The sequence below is a fragment of the Lolium rigidum genome, chromosome 2 (genome assembly GCF_022539505.1).
Source record: "Lolium rigidum isolate FL_2022 chromosome 2, APGP_CSIRO_Lrig_0.1, whole genome shotgun sequence".
Lineage (NCBI taxonomy): Eukaryota > Viridiplantae > Streptophyta > Magnoliopsida > Poales > Poaceae > Lolium > Lolium rigidum.
In genome coordinates, this window is record NC_061509.1 from 260,681,478 (window position 1) to 260,694,681 (window position 13,204).

A 13,204-nucleotide genomic window follows, 5' to 3' on the forward strand; every position below is an offset into this window, starting at 1 on the left:
TACAATATGATCAAGAAGAGTGAAAAGTCAAAGCTTGGGGATGCCCCCGTGGTTCATCCCTGCATATTTTAAGAAGACTCAAGCGTCTAAGCTTGGGGATGCCCAAGGCATCCCTTCTTCATCGACAACTTATCAGGTTCCTCTAGTGAAACTATATTTTTATTCCGTCACATCTTATGTGCTTTACTTGGAGCGTCTGTTTGTTTTTGTTTTTGTTTTTGTTTTTGTTTTTGTTTTTGTTTGAATAAATCGGATCCTAGCATTCTTTGTTTGGGAGAGAGACACGCTCCGCTGTTTCGTATGAACACATATGTTCTTAGCTTTATCTTTAATGTTCATTGCGAAATTTGAACTATTTCATTCATTGTTATATGGTTGGAAACGGAAAATGCCGTATGTGGTAAATGGTTTAATGTTTTGAATAATGTGATACTTGGCAATTGTTGTGCTCATATAGATCATGTTTAAGCTCTTGCATCATGTACCTTGTACTCATTAATGAATAACTACATAGAGCTTGTTAAAATTTGGTTTGCATGATTGATCTCTAGAGTCTAGATATTTTCTCGGTTGAGGTGTTTGAACAACAAGGAGACAATATAAAGTCTTATAATAGCTACAATATGTTCATATGTGAGCTTTTCTGCACCTTTTATACTTGAGTTTGCTTCAAACAACCTTGCTAGCCTAGCCTTGTATTGAGAGGAATTCTTCTCATGCATCCAAATCCTTGAGCCAATAACCATGCCATTTATGTCCACCATACCTACCTACCACATGGTATTTCTCCGCCATTCCAAAGTAAATTACTTGAGTGCTACCTTTAAAATTTCCATTCTTTACCTTTACAATATATAGCTCATGGGACAAATAGCCTTAAAAACTATTGTGGAGAAGAATATGTACTTATGTGTTTTATTTCTTAATAAGTTGCTTGTTGAGCGGTAACCATGTTTCCGGGGACGCCATCAACTTTACCTTTGTTGAAAATCATGTGAGTTGCTATGCATGTTCGTCTTGTCTGAAGTAAGAGCGATTTTCATGATCAAATGGTTTGAGTATGCATACTGTTAGAGAAGAACATTGGGCCGCTAACTAAAGCCATGATTCATGGTGGAAGTTTCGGTGTGGACAATTAATCCTCAATATCTTATGAGAATTTTAAGCTGTTGTTGAATGCTTATGCATTAAAGAGGAGTCCATTATCTCGTTGTCTATGTTGTCCCGGTATGGATGTCTAAGTTGAGAATAATCAAAAGCGAGAAATCCAATGCGAGCTTTCTTCTTAGACCTTTGTACAGGCGGCATAGAGGCACCCCTTTGTGACACTTGGTTGAAACATATGCTATGCAATGATAATCCGTGTTAATCCAAGCTAATTAGGACAAGGTGCGAGCACTATTGGTACACTATGCATGAGGCTTGCAACTTATAGGAGATCTTATACATGACACATACGATTTATTACTACCGTTGACAAAATTGTTTCTTGTTTTCAAAATGAAAAGCTCTAGCACAAATATAGTAATCCATGCTTCCCTCTGCGAAGGGCCATTCTTCTACTTTATTGTTGAGTCATTTTATCCATTCTTTCTATCTTAGAAGCAAACACTTGTGTCAACTGTGTGCATTGATTCTTACATGTTTACCTATTGCACTTGTTATATTACTTTGTGTTGACAATTATCCATGAGATATACATGTTGAAGTTGAAAGCAACCGCTGAAACTTATATCTTCCTTTGTGTTGCTTCAATGCCTTTACTTTGAATTTATTGCTTTATGAGTAACTCTTATGCAAGTCTTATTGATGCTTGTCTTGAAAGTATTATTCATGAAAAGTCTTTGCTATATGATTCATTTGTTTACTCATTATCTTCATCATTGCTTCGAATCGCTGCATTCATCTCATATGCTTTACAATAGTATGATCAAGATTATGATAGCATGTCACTTCAGAAATTATCTTTGTTATCGTTTACCTACTCGAGGGTGAGTAGGAACTAAGCTTGGGGATGCTTGATACGTCTCAAACGTATCTATAATTTCTTATGTTCCACGCTACTTTTATGATGATACTCGCATGTTTTATACACATTATATGTCATTATTATGCATTTTCCGGCACTAACCTATTGACGAGATGCCGAAGAGCCGCTTGTCTGTTTTCTGCTGTTTTTGGTTTCGAAATCCTAGTAAGGAAATATTCTCGGAATTGGACGAAATCAACGCCCAGGGTCCTATTTTTGCACGAAGCTTCCAGAAGTCCGAAGAGGAGACGAAGTGGGGCCACGGGGCGCCGCCACAGTAGGGCGGCGCGACCTACAGGGGTCCCGCGCGGCCCTGTTGTGTGGGGACCCCGTGATGCCCCTTGACCTGCCCTTCCGCCTACTTAAAGCCTTCGTCGCGAAACCCCCATTACCGAGAGCCACAATACGGAAAACCTTCCAGAGACGCCGCCGCCGCCAATCCCATCTCGGGGGATTCAGGAGGTCGCCTCCGGCACCCTGCCGGAGAGGGGAATCATCTCCCGGAGGTCTCTTCATCGCCATGATCGCCTCCGGATCGATGTGTGAGTAGTTCACCCCCGGACTATGGGTCCATAGCAGTAGCTAGATGGTTGTCTTCTCCTCCTTGTGCTATCATGTTAGATCTTGTGAGCTGCCTATCATGATCAAGATCATCTATCTGTAATCCTACATGTTGTGTTTGTTGGGATCCGATGAATATTGAATACTATGTCGAGTTGATTATCAATCAATCATATATGTTATTTATGTTCTTGCATGCTCTCCGTTGCTAGTAGAGGCTCGGGCCAAGTTGATACTTGTGACTCCAAGAGGGAGTATTTATGCTCGATAGTGGGTTCATGCCTCCATTAAATCTGGGACAGTGACAGAAAGTTCTAAGGTTGTGGATGTGCCGTTGCCACTAGGGATAAAACATCGATGCTTTGTCTAAGGATATTTGTGTTGATTACATTACGTACCATACTTAATGCAATTGTCTCGTTGTTTACAACTTAATACCGGAGGGGTTCGGATGATAACCTCGAAGGTGGACTTTTTAGGCATAGATGCATGCTCGGATAGCGGTCTATGTACTTTGTCGTAATGCCCCGATTAAATCTCATAGTACTCATCATGATATATGTATGTGCATTGTTATGCCTTCTTTATTTGTCAATTGCCCAACTGTAATTTGTTCACCCAACATCTCGCTATCTTATGGGAGAGACACCACTAGTGAACTCGTGGACCCCGGTCCTATTCTTTACATCTGAAATACAATCTATCGCAATTGTTCTTTACCGTTCTTCGCAAACAACCATCATCATCCACACTATACATCTAATCCTTTGTTTACGAGCAAGACGGTGAGATTGACAACCTCACCGTTACGTTGGGGCAAAGTTCTCGTGATTGTGTTGTGCAGGTTCCACATTGGCGCCGGAATCCCTGGTGTTGCGCCGCACTACACTCCTCCGCCATCAACCTTCAACGTGCTTCTTGACTCCTACCGGTTCGATTAAACCTTGGTTTCTTACTGAGGGAAACTTGCTGTTGTGCGCATCACACCTTCCTCTTGGGGTTCCCAACGGACATGTCAACTACACGCATCAACGCGGTGCAGACATACACGTCCGAGGGGTACCGCGTGCTCGGGACGCGAATCCCTGCACGGGCGCGCGTGAGGGGGCCCGTGGCCGGCGGCGGAGGAGGCGGCGGCGGAGCCGGAGGCGAGGCATCGCCCGGCGAAGACGGTGCGGCGCCTGAGCTGAGGCTCGAGGGCGACGCAAGCGGCGTCGAGGCGGATGAACCCGGCGAAGGGGCGTCGCCCGGCGAAGACGGTGCGGCGCCCGAGCTGAGGCTCGAGGGCGACGCAGGCGGCGTCGAGGCGGGCGTCGGCGCAGGTGTCGACGCGGGTGTCGGCGTGGGGTCACCCGAGACATGGCTCGAGGGTGACCCAGAGGGTGGCAAGGCAGCGCCCGAGCCAGAGCTCAAGGGCGTGGTGGAGAACGACGAGGCAGTGCCCGAGTCCGAGCTCGAGGGTACTGCAGCCGGCGGACCTGCAGGGGGTCGACGCCGGGGACCATCGATGAGTCGAAGGAGGAGTGGCGACCACCTGTCTCTCGTGCAAAAGGAAAGCAATGCTCATCAAAGTACACGTGTCGGGAGGTGATGACGCGGTGAGAAACCGGATCATAGCAGCGGTAGCCTTTGGTGTTAGCCGGGTAACCGAGGAAAACACACGGAACGGAACGAGGGGCGAGTTTATGAGGAGTGGTGGCGGCGTGATACGTATCTATAATTTCTTATGTTCCATGCTACTTTTATGATGATACTCACATGTTTTATACACATTATATGTCATTATTATGCATTTTCCGGCAATAACCTATTGACGAGATGCCGAAGAGCCGCTTGTCTGTTCTCGCTGTTTTTGGTTTCGTAAATCCTAGTAAGGAAATATTCTCGAATTGGACGAAATCAACGCCCGTGGTCCTATTTTTCCACGAAGCTTCCGGAAGACCGAGGGAGAAACGAAGTGGGGCCACGGGCGCCGCCACACTAGGGCGGCGCGACCTAGGGGGCCCGCGCGGCCCTAGCGTGTGGGGCCCCCGTGACTCCTCCGACTCCGCCCTTCCGCCTACTTAAAGCCTTCGTCGCGAATACCCCAGCACCGAGAGCCACGATACGGAAAACCTTCCGCGAGACGCCGCCGCCGCCAATCCCATCTCGGGGGATTCAGAGATCGCTCTCCGCACCCTGCCGGAGAGGGGAATCATCTCCCGGAGGTCTCTTCATCACCATGATCGCCTCCGGATCGATGTGTGAGTAGTCCACCCCTGGACTATGGGTCCATAGCAGTAGCTAGATGGTTGTCTTCTCCTCATTGTGCTATCATGTTAGATCTTGTGAGCTGCCTATCATGATCAAGATCATCTATTTGTAATCCTACATGTTGTGTTTGTTGGGATCCGATGAATATTAAATACTATGTCAAGTTGATTATCAATCTATCATATATGTTGTTTATGTTCTTGCATGCTCTCCGTTGCTAGTAGAGGCTCGGCCAAGTTGATACTTGTAACTCCAAGAGGGAGTATTTATGCTCGATAGTGGGTTCATGCCTCCATTGAATCTGGGACAAGTGATGTAAAGTTCTAAGGTTGTGGATGTGCCGTTGCCACTAGGGATAAAACATCGATGCTTTGTCTAAGGATATTTGTGTTGATTACATTACGCACCATACTTAATGCAATTGTGTGTTGTTTGCAACTTAATACCGGAGGGGTTCGGATGATAACCCGAAGGTGGACTTTTTAGGCATAGATGCATGCTGGATAGCGGTCTATGTACTTTGTCGTAATGCTCTGATTAAATCTCATAGTACTCATCATGATATATGTATGTGCATTGTTATGCCTTCTTTATTTGTCAACTGCCCAATTGTAATTTGTTCACCCAACATCTGTTTATCTTATGGGAGAGACATCACTAGTGAACTGTGGACCCCGGTCCAATTCTTTACATCTGAAATACAATCTAATGCAATTGTTCTTTACTGTTCTTCGCAAACAAACATCATTATCCACACTATACATCTAATCCTTTGTTTACAGCAAGCCGGTGAGATTGACAACCTCACTGTTACGTTGGGGCAAAGTACTTTGATTGTGTTGTGCAGGTTCCACGTTGGCGCCGGAATCTCCGGTGTTGCGCCGCACTACACTCCGCCACCAACAACCTTCACGTGTTCCTTGACTCCTACCGGTTCGATAACCTTGGTTTCTTACCGAGGGAAAACTTACCGCTGTGCGCATCACACCTTCCTCTTGGGGTTCCCAACGGACGTGTCAACTACGCGCAATCAAGCTCTTTTTCTGGCGCCGTTGCCGGGGAGATCAAGACACGCTGCAAGGGGAGTCTCCCACATCCAATCTCTTTACTTTGTTTTTGTCTTGCTTTGTTTTACTTTATTTACTGCTTTGTTTGCTCTTTATATCAAAAATACAAAAAAATTAGTTGCTAGATTTACTTTATTTACTGTCTTGTTCTCCATATTAAAAACACAAAAAAATTAGTTACTTGCATTCACTTTATTTTGTTTGCTTTATTTACTACTGCTAAAATGGGTACTCCTGAAAATACTAAGTTGTGTGACTTCACTAGCACAAATAATAATGATTTCCTATGCACACCTATTGCTCCACCTCGCTACTACAAGCAGAATTCTTTGAAATTAAACCAGACTTTACTAAATCTTGTGATGAGAGAGCAATTTTCTGGTGTTAGTTCCGATGATGCTGCTGCCCATCTTAATAATTTTGTTGAACTATGTGAAATGCAAAAGTATAAGGATGTAGATGGTGACATTATAAAATTAAAATTGTTTCCTTTCTCCTTAAGAGGAAGAGCTAAAGATTGGTTGCTATCTCTGCCTAGGAATAGTATTGATTCATGGACTAAATGTAAGTATGCTTTTATCGGTAGATATTATCCTCCCGCTAAAATTATATCTCTGAGAAGTAGCATAATGAATTTTAAGCAATTAGATAATGAACATGTTGCTCAAGCATGGGAGAGAATGAAATCTTTGATAAAGAATTGCCCTACTCATGGACTAACTACTTGGATGATCATCCAAACCTTCTATGCAGGATTAAATTTTTCTTCGCGGAACCTATTGGATTCAGCTGCTGGAGGTACCTTTATGTCCATTACTTTGGGGGCGGCAACAAAGCTTCTTGATGATATGATGACAAATTACTCTGAATGGCACACGGAAAGAGCTCCACAAGGTAAGAAGGTAATTTCGTTGAAGAAACCTCCTCCTTGAGTGATAAGATTGATGCTATTATGTCTATGCTTGTGAATGGTAGATCTAATGTTGATCCTAATAATGTTCCTTTAGCTTCATTGGTTGCCCAAGAAGAACATGTTGATGTGAACTTCATTAAAAGTAATAATTTCAACAACAATGCTTATAGGAATAATTCCGGTAACAACTATAGGCCATATCCTCGTCGCTAATGGTAATAGTTATGGTAATTCTTATGGGAATTCTTACAACAATAATAGGAGTGTACCCCTGGTCTTGAAGCCATGCTTAAAGAACTTATTAGTACACAAACTGCTTTTAACAAATCTGTTGAGGAAAAGCTTGATAAAATTGATATTCTTGCTTCTAAGGTTGATAGTCTTGCCTCCGATGTTGATCTTTTAAAATTGAAAGTTATGCCTAATAAGGATATTGATAATAAAATTGTTACTACAGCAAATTCCATCCAAGTTCGAATTAATGAGAATATTAGATTGATGGCTGAATTGCATGCTAGGTGGGAAAGAGAAGAAAACGAAAAACTTGCTAAAGAGAATAATGTACTCCCTCCGATCCTAAAAAAGTGTCTGAAGCAGTTATTATGCAAAAACAACCTCGAGTTTGTTATTGAATCGGCCCGCACTCCATGTCTCTGTCTCTCGTCTCGTCAGACTCGTCAGCGCACCCACCCCCCGCATCCACCGTGACAAAAAAGGAACAGATTTTCCAAGGAGAGCGGCATCACCGCACACCGCTCAGCTGTAAGTTGGGGAGTTGGCCGGCCGTAGTGAAAGGGAGTCGTTGCCGTCATCAGGAGGTTGGGATGTCGCCGGCCGCCGCAGCTCAGGGAGGTGCTCGCGGAGGTCGCTGGCAGCAGCAGCTCCAGTAAGGCGACCACTATCTCCTCCTTGCCTTACCGCGGCGAGGTCCACACTCCACAGACACCGTAGAGGTGGCCCTCCTTCTCCAGCGCTGGCTGCTGCAGCTGCCTGGGTTGTCGGCCACGGCTGAGGATCGAGGCAGGGAGAGAGGCGGGGGGCACCGGGAAGCCCAGGTCGACGGGAGGCTCCATGGCGGCGGATGGGGATTTGACCTGCGGCTGGACAGGAGCTCCCAGCTCCAGACGTCGAGTACCAGCGCCGGGCGGGGTGGAGGTTCTCGACGCCGGCCTCCAGATCGAGGGAGCGAACGGTGTGGAGCAGATTGAGGGAGAGATCGAGGGAGAGATTGAGGGAGAGAGCGACGCCGGCCTCCAGATTGCGCTGTGCACGGGCGAGAAGGGCGTCCCGATCCAGCTATGTGGGCCAATCGATCGCTAGATGAGGAATCGCATTGTGTTTCATTCTGTGAATTCGGAAGGGCTTAACTGTAAAATGTGATTTGTATTAGCCTCCCGACATTTTTTTTAGGATCGGAGGGAGTAGCTAAAGTTTGGACTATTACCACCACTAGTAATGATAATGCTTCACATGTTGCTACACCTCCTACTATCAATGGTAAAATAATTGGTGTTGGCAATGTTTCTACTCCTAGTGCAAAGCGTGCAAAATTGCCCGAAACTGCTAAAACTGCTGAAACTGTTTGTGATAAAACTGCTGAAATTTTTCAAAATATTGGGGACAATGATCCCATTGCTGTAGATCATAATGATTTAGATTTTGATGATTGTCACATATCTTAAGTTATAAAGTACTTACAAAAACTTGCTAAAAATCCCAATGCTAGTGCTATAAATTTGGCCTTTACAAAACATATTACAAATGCTCTCATAAAAGCTAGAGAGGAGAAACTAAAACTTGAAACTTCTATTCCTAGGAAGTTAGAAGATGGTTGGGAGCCCATAATTAAGATGAGGGTCAATGATTTTGATTGTAATGCTTTATGTGATCTTGGTGCAAGTATTTCGTTATGCCTAAGAAAATTTATGATATGCTTGACTTGCCACCATTGAAAAATTGTTATTTGGATGTTAATCTTGCTGATAATGCTATAAAGAAACCTTTGGGGAGGATTAATAATGTTCGCATTATGGTTAACAATAACCTTGTCCCCGTTGATTTTTTTGTCTTGGATATTGAATGCAATGCATCTTGTCCCATTATATTGGGAAGACCTTTTCTTCGAACCGTTGGTGCTACCATTGATATGAAGGAAGGTAATATTAAATATCAATTTCCTCTTAAGAAAGGTATGGAACACTTTCCTAGAAATAGAATGAAGTTACCTTATGATTCTATTATTAGAACAAATTATGATGTTGATGCTTCGTCCCTCGACAATACTTGATTCACACTTTCTGCGCCTAGCTGAAAGGCGTTAAAGAAAAACGCTTATGGGAGACAACCCATTATTTTACTTCTGCACCTTATTTTATATTTGAGTCTTGGAAGTTGTTACTACTGTAGCAACCTCTTCTTATCTTTATTTTATTGCAGTGTTGTGCCAAGTAAAGTCTTTGATAGCAAAGTCAATACTAGATTTGGATTACTGCGCAGGAACAGATTTCTAGCTATCACGAAATTGAGCCGCCCCTGCTGTAGAAAATTTATAAAAATCTGCTAATTTACGTGCGTGATCCTCAGATATGTACGCAACTTTCATTCAATTTGGGCATTTTCATCTGAGCAAGTCTGGTGCCTCTAAAAAATTCGTCTTTACGGACTGTTCTGTTTTGACAGATTCTGCCTTTTATTTCACATTGCCTGTTTTGCTATGTTTGATGGATTTCTTTGTTCCATTAACTTTCAGTAGCTTTGTGCAATGTCCAGAAGTGTTAAGAATGATTATGTCACCTCTGAATATATGAATTTTCAATTATACACTAACCCTCTAATGAGTTTGTTTTGAGTTTGGTGTGGAGGAAGTTTTCAAGAGTCAAGAGAGGAGGATGATACAATATGATCAAGAAGGGTGAAAAGTCTAAGCTTGGGCATGCCCCATGGTTCATCCCTGCATATTTTAAGAAGACTCAAGCATCTAAGCTTGGGGATGCCCAAGGCATCCCTTCTTCATCGACAATTTATCAGGTCACCTCTAGTGAAACTATATTTTTATTCCGTCACATCTTATGTGCTTTACTTGGAGCGTCTGTTTGTTTTTATTTTTGTTTTTGTTTGAATAAAATCGGATCCTAGCATTCTTTGTTTGGGAGAGAGACACGCTCCGCTGTTTCGTATGAACACATATGTTCTTAGCTTTATTCTTAATGTTCATTGCGAAAATTGAACTACTTCATTCATTGTTATATGGTTGGAAACGGAAAATGCCGCATGTGGTAAATGGTATAATGTCTTGAATAATTTGATACTTGGAAATTTTTGTGCTCATATAGATCATGTTTAAGCTCTTGCATCATGTACTTTGCACCTATTAATGAAGAACTACATAGAGCTTGTTAAAATTTGGTTTGCATTATTGGTCTCTAGAGTCTAGATATTTTCTGGTTAAGGTGTTTGAACAACAAGGAGACGATGTAAAGTCTTATAATACTTACAATATGTTCATATGTGAGTCTTGCTGCACCGTTTTATACTTGAGTTTGCTTCAAACAACCTTGCTAGCCTAGCCTTGTATTGAGAGGAATTCTTCTCGTGCATCCAAATCCTTGAGCCAATAACCATGCCATTTGTGTCCACCATACCTACCTACCACATGGTATTTCTCTGCCATTCCAAAGTACATTACTTGAGTGCTACCTTTAAAAATTCTATTCCTTTGTCTTTTCAATATATAGCTCATGGGAAAATAGCCTTAAAAACTATTGTGGTGAAGAATATGTACTTATGTGTCTTATTTCTTAATAAGTTGCTTGTTGAGCGGTAACCATGTTTCTGGGGACGCCATCAACTTACACCTTTGTTGAATATCATGTGAGTTGCTATGCATGTTCGTCTTGTCTCGAAGTAAGGGCGATTTTCATGATCAAATGGTTTGAGTATGCATATTGTTAGAGAAGAACATTGGGCCGCTAACTAAAGCCATGATCCATGGTGGAAGTTTCAGCTTCGACAATTAATCCTCAATCTCTTATGAGAATTTTATCTCGTTGTTGAATGCTTATGCATTAAAGAGGAGTCCATTATCTGCTTGTCTATGTTGTCCCGGTATGGATGTCTAAGTTGAGAATAATCAAAAGCGAGAAATCCAATGCGAGCTTTCTCCTTAGACCTTTGTACATGCGGCATAGAGGTACCCCTTTGTGACACTTGGTTGAAACATATGCTATGCAATGATAATCCATGTTAATCCAAGGTAATTAGGACAAGGTGCAAGCACTATTGGTACACTATGCATGAGGCTTGCAACTTATAGGATATCTTATACATAACACATATGATTTATGACTACCGTTGACAAAATTGTTTCTTGTTTTCAAAATGAAAAGCTCTAGCACAAAAATAGTAATCCATGCTTCCCTCTGCGAAGGGCCATTCTTCTACTTTATTGTTGAGTCAGTCTACCTATTCCTTCTATCTTAGAAGCAAACACTTGTATCAACTGTGTGCATTGATTCTTACATGTTTACTTATTGCACTTGTTATATTACTTTGTGTTGACAATTATCCATGAGATATACATGTTGAAGTTGAAAGCAACCGCTGAAACTTATATCTTCCTTTGTGTTGCTTCAATGCTTTTACTAAGAATCTATTGCTTTATGAGTAACTCTTATGCAAGTCTTATGATAGCATGTCACTTCAGAAATTATCTTTGTTATCGTTTACCTACTCGAGGGCGAGTAGGAACTAAGCTTGGGGATGCTTGATACATCTCCGACGTATCGCTAATTTCTTATGTTCCATGCCACATTATTGATGATATCTACATGTTTTATGCATACTTTATGTCATATTTATGCATTTTCCGGCACTAACCTATTAACGAGATGCCGAAGAGCCGCTTGTCTGTTTTCTGCTGTTTTTGGTTTCAGAAATCCTAGTAAGGAAATATTCTCGAATTGGACGAAATCAACGCCCAGGGGCCTATTTTGCCACGAAGCTTCCAGAAGACCGAAGAGAAGACGAAGTGGGGCCACGGGGCGCCGCCACACTAGGGCGGCGCGGCCCAGGTGTGTGGGGCCCTCGTGTGGCCCCCTGACCTGCCCTTCCGCCTACATATAGTCGTCGTCGCGAAACCCCCAGTACCGAGAGCCACGATACGGAAAACCTTCCAGAGACGCCGCCGCCGCCAATCCCATCTCGGGGGATTCAGGAGATCGCCTCCGGCACCCTACCGGAGAGGGGAATCATCTCCCGGAGGACTCTTCACCGCCATGGTCGCCTCCGGAGTGATGAGTGAGTAGTTCACCCCTGGACTATGGGTCCATAGCAGTAGCTAGATGGTCGTCTTCTCCTTATGTGCTTCATTGTCGGATCTTGTGAGCTGCCTAACATGATCAAGATCATCTATCTGTAATGCTATATGTTGTGTTTGTTGGGATTCGATGGATAGAGAATACTATGTTATGTTGATTATCAATCTATTACCTATGTGTCGTTTATGATCTTGCATGCTCTCCGTTATTAGTAGAGGCTCGGCCAAGTTTTTACTCTTAACTCCAAGAGGGAGTATTTATGCTCGATAGTGGGTTCATGCCTCCGTTAAATCTGGGACAAGTGATGAGAAAGTTCTAAGGTTGTGGATGTGCTGTTGCCACTAGGGATAAAACATTGATGCTATGTCCGAGGATGTAGTTATTGATTACATTACGCACCATACTTAATGCAATTGTCTCGTTGTTTGCAACTTAATACCGGAAGGGGTTCGGATGATAACCTGAAGGTGGACTTTTTAGGCATAGATGCATGCTGGATAGCGGTCTATGTACTTTGTCGTAATGCCCAATTAAATCTCACAATACTCATCATATCATGTATGTGCATGGTCATGCCCTCTCTATTTGTCAATTGCCCAACTGTAATTTGTTCACCCAACATGCTATTTATCTTATGGGAGAGACACCTCTAGTGAACTGTGGACCCCGGTCCATTCTTTTACATCGAATACAATCTACCGCAATACTTGTTCTACTGTTTTCTGCAAACAATCATCATCCACACTATACATCTAATCCTTTGTTACAGAAAGCCGGTGAGATTGACAACCTCACTGTTTCGTTGGGGCAAAGTACTTTGGTTGTGTTGTGCAGGTTCCACGTTGGCGCCGAATCCCCGGTGTTGCGCCGCACTACATCCCGCCGCCATCAACCTTCGACGTGCTTCTTGACTCCTACCGGTTCGATAACCTTGGTTTCTTACTGAGGGAAAACTTGCTGCTGTGCGCATCATACCTTCCTCTTGGGGTTCCCAACGGACGTGTTAACTACGCGCAATCAAGCTCTTTTTCTGGCGCCGTTGCCGGGGAGATCAAGACACGCGGCA